The 7,738-nt window shown below is 42.5% G+C and overlaps 1 pseudogene; it reads left to right on the top strand.

Annotated features, from left to right (window-relative positions):
• The first annotated feature begins 655 nt into the window (after positions 1-655).
• Positions 656-7,015, top strand: LOC141100533 (uncharacterized; annotated as a pseudogene).
• Positions 7,016-7,738: the final 723 nt, after the last annotated feature.

Raw genomic sequence — 7,738 nt, 5'->3', positions numbered from 1 at the left:
CCGACTACCGGCAGCCGGCACAGGCCCCCGACAGGCCGGCACAGGCCCCCGAGAGGCCCATACAGACCACCGACAGCCAGCACAGGCCCCCGACAGGCCTGTACAGACCCCCGAGAGGCCCGCACAGAGCCCGCCCGCACACACAGACACGCACAGTGTCTGCCCACGCACCGCCCACACTCTTCCCCCCTCCCAAAGAGGATGAACAAGGCAAGAAAGGGGTTTTTTTCATTCCGATATTTCTGTCCCACTGACTTGAATGGGACTTCCGGGATCGGAATCGGCGATACCCGATACTTTTTTTAGATCGGCCGATCCAATCCGATCCGATATTTTTCAATATCGGATGGTATCGCTCAACACTAGTAATGAGCAATAAATGAAGGGAATAATCGGGAATTAAATTGTTATTAAAAATATAATGAAATCCCAGAACCTGACACTTCCCGGGATATATGGGCTTATATTAGAATCCCAATTGACCTTAACGTCCATTGATGAGCATAGCCGTCATGGCACAGTGTCAGTTCCCACATCATGACAGGCTATCCCCGTCATGCCTTTGAACTTCCAATGCATGTAAACACACAGTGGAAGTCCAGTGCTGACAGCTGTCATAGACAGCTGAGAGGCACAGTAAGGGGTGCAGGGACCCATGCCGTCAGTCCCTGCACCCAGAACGCTACGATCGATCAGTCAATCTGACTGACCGATTGCAGCATGATCGCGCTGGAGATGGTGAAATTTCAGCATCTCCTGTCCTGTAAGTGCAGCTCAGCGCTGCGGTGGCTGAGCTTCCTGCACTGACAGCCAGGAGCGGCGTCTGCTCCCCCTGTGAACCCCCTGACTGCTGCGATCGAGCGGGATCACAGCGTTCAGGGGGGAGGCAGAGGGTCGGGGGCTCTCTCTGCCTCAGATCGGCGTCCCCGCGATATAATCTCAGCCATGATGACCCGGTGTTATCATGACAATCCCCGGGTCATCCAGCTACGGAAAGCCACTGAGACCATGCTCACAGCATGGTTTCAGCAGCTTTCTCCATAGGTATACCTATGGAGCATTGCAATGTATTATACCTGCAATCAAAGTAAAAAAGTGAAAGTCCCATAAAGGGACTAGGTAAAAAAAAAATAAAAAAATTAAATATGTAAAAAAAATCTTAAAAAAATAAAAAAATCACCTAAAAAAATCACCTAATAAATACAAATTTTTATGTAAAAAAATAAAATAAATAAAAAAAATCAAGTGTTTGGTATCGCCGCATCTGTAAATATCCCATCTATAACATTGTCACTCGAGTTAACCCCTTCAGTGAATGCCGTGAAAAAAAAAACACAAAAAAGTGACAAATTGTACTTTTTCCATCCGGTATCATCATACCGGTTGGAAAAAGTGCAATAACACGCAATCAAAAAGACGGATATAAATAAGCATGGTATCGCTGAAAATAAGGTGATGGAAAAATAATTATTTTTTCTGTAAAAGTTTTTATTGTGTAAAAAAAAGCCAAAACATAAAAAAAGATATAAATGAGGTATCGCTGTAATCGTGTAATCGTACTGGCCCAAAAAATAAAGCTGCCATTCTGATTTTATGACACGCAGAATGGAGGAAAAAAAACAATTCCTGAATTTCTGTTTTTTGTTCATTCTGCCTCCACAATAATTGGAATAGAAAGCGATCAAAAAATGTTATGTGCCTGAACATGGTACCAATAAAAATGTCGCCCCGCAAAAAAAAGTATACACATGACTCTGTCGGCCAAAATACGGGAAAATTATAACTCTCAAAATACGACGATGCAAAAACTTCTTACAAAAAATTCTTCCAATAAAAATCGCCTTTTAGTGTGACAGAAGCTAAACATGAAAAAGGATATAAATCTGGTATCGCTGTAATCGCACCGACCCGAGGAATAAAGGCGCCACATCACTAATACCGCATGAGGAACGGCGTAAAAAATAACACCAATTCTTCACCTTTTGTGGATTTGTGCATTCTGCCTCCCAAAGAACGCAGTAAGGCGATCACAGTGATTTACCCCCACATATGGGGTATCAGCGTACTCAGGACAAATTGCACAACAACTTTTGGGGTCCAACTTCTCCTGTTACCCTTGTGAAAATAAAAAATTGGGGGAGAAGAAAAAAATATGATTTTTTTTATTTTCACAGCTCTATGTTTTAACCTTCTGTGAAGCCCTTGGGGGTTCAAAGTGCTCACCACACATCTAGATGAGTTCCTTAGGGGGTCTCGTTTCCAAAATGGTGTCATTTGTTGGGGGTTTCCACTGTTTAGGTACATTAGGGGCTCTCCAAACTTGACATGGTGTCCGATCTTAATTCCAGCCAATTTGACATTCAACATCTCAAATGGTGCTCCTTCCCTTCTGAGCTCTGCCGTGCACCTAAAGATTGGTCTTCCTCCACACATGGGGTATCGTTGTACTCAGGAGAAAGTGCACAACAAATCTTGTAATCATTTTCTCCTGAAACCCTTGACAAAATAAAAAAATTGTGTCCAAAGAAAAATTTTGGGGGAAAAAAAGTTAAATGTTCATTTTTTCCTTCCACATTGCTTCAATTCTTGTGAAGCACCTAAAGAGTTAATAAACTTCTTGAATGTGGTTTTGAGCACGTTGAGGGGTGCAGTTTTTAGAATGGTGTCACTTTGGGGCATTTTCTGCCATAGAGACCCCTCAAAGTGACTTCAAATGTGAGGTGGTCCCTAAAAAAATGGTTTTGTAAATTTTGTTGGAAAAATGAGAAATCGCTGGTCAACTTTTAACCCTTATAACTTCCTAACGAAAAAAAATTTGATTCCAAAATTGTGCTGATGTAAAGTAAACATGTGGGAAATGTTATTTATTAACGATTTTTGTGCCATATCTCTGTGATTTAAGGGCATGAAAATTAAAAGTTTGAAAATTGCAAAATTTTAAAATTTTTTGCCATATTTCTATTTTTTTCAATAAATAAATTTTACCACTACCACGAAGTACAATATGTCACGAAAAAGAAATGTTTCCTCTACAATATAGAGATATAAATGATCAGTATTAGGACGTGTAACAAAGAGGAATCTGTTATTTTATAGAGAGAATGTAATGAGTAATGTTGAGCATTCCGATACCGCAAGTATCGGGTATCGGCCGATATTCACTGTATCGGAATTCCGATACTGACTTCCGATACTTTTTTCGTATCGAATACCGGAATCGGAAGTTCCCATAATGCTATGAGCCCGCTCGATTTGATTCAGCCAATGGGGATCCTCAGAAGTGTGGGCACATCCTGTTAGGCATGTTAACTATTGGCATGGCTGTGATTGACTGCTGAAATGACGTCATCATGATGGGCGGTCTGTGCCGACTGCGGGGTGTCTGTGCCGACTGTCGGTGGTCTGTACGGGCCAGCCAGGTGCCTGTGTCGGCTGTCGGTGGTCTGTACGGGCCTCTCGGGGGTCTGTACAGGCCTGTCTGGGGCCTGTACCGGCTGCCGGTGGTCTGTACGGGCCTCTCGGGGGCCTGTGCCGGCTGTCGGTGGTCTGTATGGGCCTCTCGGGGGCCTGTGTCGGCTGCCGGTGGTCTGTACGGGCCTGCCGGGGGCTTGTGCCGGCTGCCGGTGGTCTGTACGGGCCAGCTGGGTGCCTGTGCCGGCTGTCGGCAAAATTTTAAGATTTTTTGCCATATTTCTATTTTTTTCAATAAATAAATTTTACCACTACCACGAAGTACAATATGTCACGAAAAAGCATTCTCAGAATCACGGGGATCCATTGAAGTATTCCAAAGTAATAAGCACATGAAGTGACAGTGGTCCAATTTCAAAGGCCTGGTCATTAACCTACAAAATGGCTTGGTCCTTAAGGGGTTAAACAGACTGTTCAGCTTGATTATTGCAGAAGAAGTGTTATTGTCTATAGTCACGGTTTTGCCCATCATCCTTGATCTTCTTTAACCCCTCTCCATCTGGACTTACACACAGACCCCTAGGCTTGGGCCACGTTGATACTTGCTTTCCTGTAGTTTGAGATTAGAGGAATAGTCAGGTAGTTTGGCCACAACCGGGAGGGCAGAGAAAATACAAAATCAGAAGACGCAAGAGTCGTCAGTAAACAGGCCAGGATCACAACAGGAAACCAATACACAAGGCGGGTGCTGAGTACCCAGGACTGAACCAGAGGAGAACAAGGCTGTATCTGGCAGATTCCAGCAATATGCTCCGGGCTTTAGTAGGGTGTGGTACTTTCCAATTGGCTGAAGTAGGGAGCAGATTACTCCAGCTGGACAGTGTACACACCCAAACTGCCAGAATGGACGGTACCACAGGTCGTAGGCACCTTAATCTTAGTGGCTGGAGAGAGCCTGCACCACCCAGAGCTTCAGGATCTGATGTCTCCTCCACTACCAGCGCCGCCCGCAGACTGAATAAGCAGATATCATAGGAGCAGATCCCAGAGAAGATGGGACACAGCATTTGTAGAAGCCCTAATATGTCAAAATGTCAGAAAAAACAAGCAGTAGAAATACCCATAAAGTGACTCCTTTTTGGACAGCATAACCCTCAGTGAATTAATCTATAGAAATAGTCACAATTTTGACTCCACAGCCAATTTCCAGTAATTAGCGCACAGTCGATGTTGGAGAGTAAAAATTGAAAATATACCATTTATTACCCAACACAGTGCCCAGATTGTGCTCCAGGAGACACACATCGTAAATTAAGAGTGTTCTTCTTTCTATAGTATTGCCAAATACATGGATGCCAAATGTGGTTTGGGCGCACTGCAAGACTCAGCAGCGAGGGGGAAATTTGACTTTGGGAGAGCGGATATTGCTGAATTGGTTTAAGGAAGCCATGTTGCTTTTCAAGAACCTTTGAGCCACTAATAGTGTGGTAACCTCTGTTTTTCCAATGACTGATGATGGATCTGAGTGGGGACTTGTTTTTTGTAAGATGAGTAGAACTTTTTATTGATATTTTTGTCTATATAACATTGATTGGTTTCTTTTTATTCCATATTTGGAAGGCAGAATGAACAAACAGTTGAACACTACGCTCCACTAGTTCATACTATGAGGCTTTCTATTAGCCTGTGAACTGTCATTTTCTTGGTGAATAATTCAAATTCTTTACATAACTTGCAATTTTTAATGACAGTTTAAGTAAAAATGTTCAAAAATATTAAGTTTGAGGATATTTAATTGAAAAATAATAATTGGTTTTATTCTTAGCAGATGACTGTACCAGAAGATCAGAGGGACAGCTGACATCTTCAATTTTTAAATCAGATGATCTTGACATCACACAAGATACAATTGAAGTGATTGCTATTACTCCAGATATACCATCATCCATTCACAGCAAAGATCTGTCATCTGATCCCTTGAAACAGGTCCCAACTTCTGATTCATTACCGACTACTAAGGAAAATCAAAGTCACAAAAGAGGCAATAAAAACCAAACTACTCCTAAAGCAAAGAAGTCATTTTCATGTTCAGAATATGGAAATAGCTTTCCCCTTGAAAAGTCTTTTCTTAAGCATCAAACAATTCACACAGCGGAGAACAGATTTTCTTGTTCCAAGTGTTGGAAATGTTTTAACCAGAAATCAGATTTTGTTATACACCAGAGAACTCACACAGGGGAGAAGCCTTTTTCATGTTCAGAATGTGGGAAATGTTTTGCAGTGAAAAAAAATGTTGTTACCCACCAGAGAACTCACACAGGAGAGAAGCCTTTCACCTGTTCAGAATGTGGGAAACGTTTTGCATACAAATCACATTTTGTTACTCACCAGAGAACTCACACAGGGGAGAAACATTTTTCATGTTCAGAATGTGGGAAATGTTTTACCCGGAAAGCTCATTTTGATCACCACCAGAGAACTCACACAGGGGAGAAGCCTTTTTCCTGTTCAGAATGTGGAAAATGTTTTAACTGGAAAAGGAATCTTGTTATACACCACAGAAATCACACAGGGGAGAAGCCTTTTTGTTGTTCAGAATGTGGAAGTTTTTTTTAACTGGAAGCAGGATCTTGAAAGACACCAGAAAACCCACACAGGGGAGAAGCCTTTTTCATGTTCAGAATGTGGAAAATGTTTTAACTGGAAAAGGAATCTTGTTATACACCACAGAAATCACACAGGGGAGAAGCCTTTTTGTTGTTCAGAATGTGGAAGTTTTTTTTAACTGGAAGCAGGATCTTGAAAGACACCAGAGAACTCACACAGGGGAGAAGCCTTTTTCCTGTTCAGAATGTGGAAAATGTTTTAACTGGAAAAGGAATCTTGTTATACACCACAGAACTCACACAGGGGAGAAGCCTTTTTGTTGTTCAGAATGTGGAAAAATTTTTAACTGGAAGCAGGATCTTGATATACACCAGAAAACCCACACAAGGGAGAAGCCTTTTTCCTTTTCAGAATGTGGAAAATGTTTTAACTGGAAAAGGAATCTTATTATACACCACAGAACTCACACAGGGGAGAAGCCTTTTTCAAGTTCAGAATGTAGCAAATGTTTTTCCCTGAAAGCACATCTTGATCGCCATCAGCGAACCCACACAGGGGAGAAGCCTTTTTCCTGTTCAGAATGTGGAAAATGTTTTAACTGGAAAAGGAATCTTGTTATACACCACAGAACTCACACAGGGGAGAAGCCTTTTTGTTGTTCAGAATGTGGAAAAATTTTTAACTGGAAGCAGGATCTTGATATACACCAGAAAACCCACACAAGGGAGAAGCCTTTTTCCTTTTCAGAATGTGGAAAATGTTTTAACTGGAAAAGGAATCTTATTATACACCACAGAACTCACACAGGGGAGAAGCCTTTTTCAAGTTCAGAATGTAGCAAATGTTTTTCCCTGAAAGCACATCTTGATCGCCATCAGCGAACCCACACAGGGGAGAAGCGTTTTTCATGTTCTTAATGTGGCAAATATTTTAAATGGAAATGGTATTTTCTTAACCCCTTTCTGACATCTGACGTACTATCCCATCCATGTGACCCGGGACCGTATGACCGTGGACGGGATAGTATGTCATCGCAATCAGCTGCGCTCACGGGGGGAGCGCAGCTGATCTCGGCCGGGTGTCGGCTGATTACCACAGCTGACACCCGGCACTATGTGCCAGGAGCGGTCATGGACTGCCCCCGGCACATTAACCCCTGGCACACTGCGATTAAACATGATCACAGTGTACCGGGGCATAGGGAAGAATTGCGCAGGGAAGGGGCTCCTTGCGTGCTTCCCTGAGCCCCTCGGAACAACGCGATGTGCTCGCGTTGTTCCGAGGGCCTCCTTCCTGCAGGCCCATGGATCCAGTATGGCTGCGGGGTCTTCTCGGTCTGCAGGAAGACGGCTGAGAAAGCCTCCTGCAGTGCCTGTCAGTTCGCTGATCCGACACAGTGCCCTGCAAGGTGTCAGATCAGCGATCTGACACTATACAGTGATGTCCCACACTGGGACAACATAATAAAGTAAAAAAAAAAGTAAAAATTTTTTTTAAAAATCCTAAATAAGTAAAAGAAAGAAAAAATATTGCCTAATAAATTCATTTTTTTGTAAATAAAAAAAAGCAATAAAAGTACACATATTTAGTATCGTTGCATCCGGCCCTATAAAATTGTCCCACTAGATAACTCCTTTAGCGAACCCCTTAAAAGCAAAGCTTTATCATTATACTGTCAAATACAAAGTGCAATAAAATGTGATAAAAAAGACAGATATAA

This window comes from Dendrobates tinctorius, unplaced genomic scaffold (assembly GCF_039654945.1).
Source record: "Dendrobates tinctorius isolate UK_male_01 unplaced genomic scaffold, ASM3965494v1 ptg000106l, whole genome shotgun sequence".
NCBI classification, from domain to species: Eukaryota; Metazoa; Chordata; class Amphibia; order Anura; family Dendrobatidae; genus Dendrobates; species Dendrobates tinctorius.
This window is presented reverse-complemented; position numbering and strand designations above follow the sequence as displayed.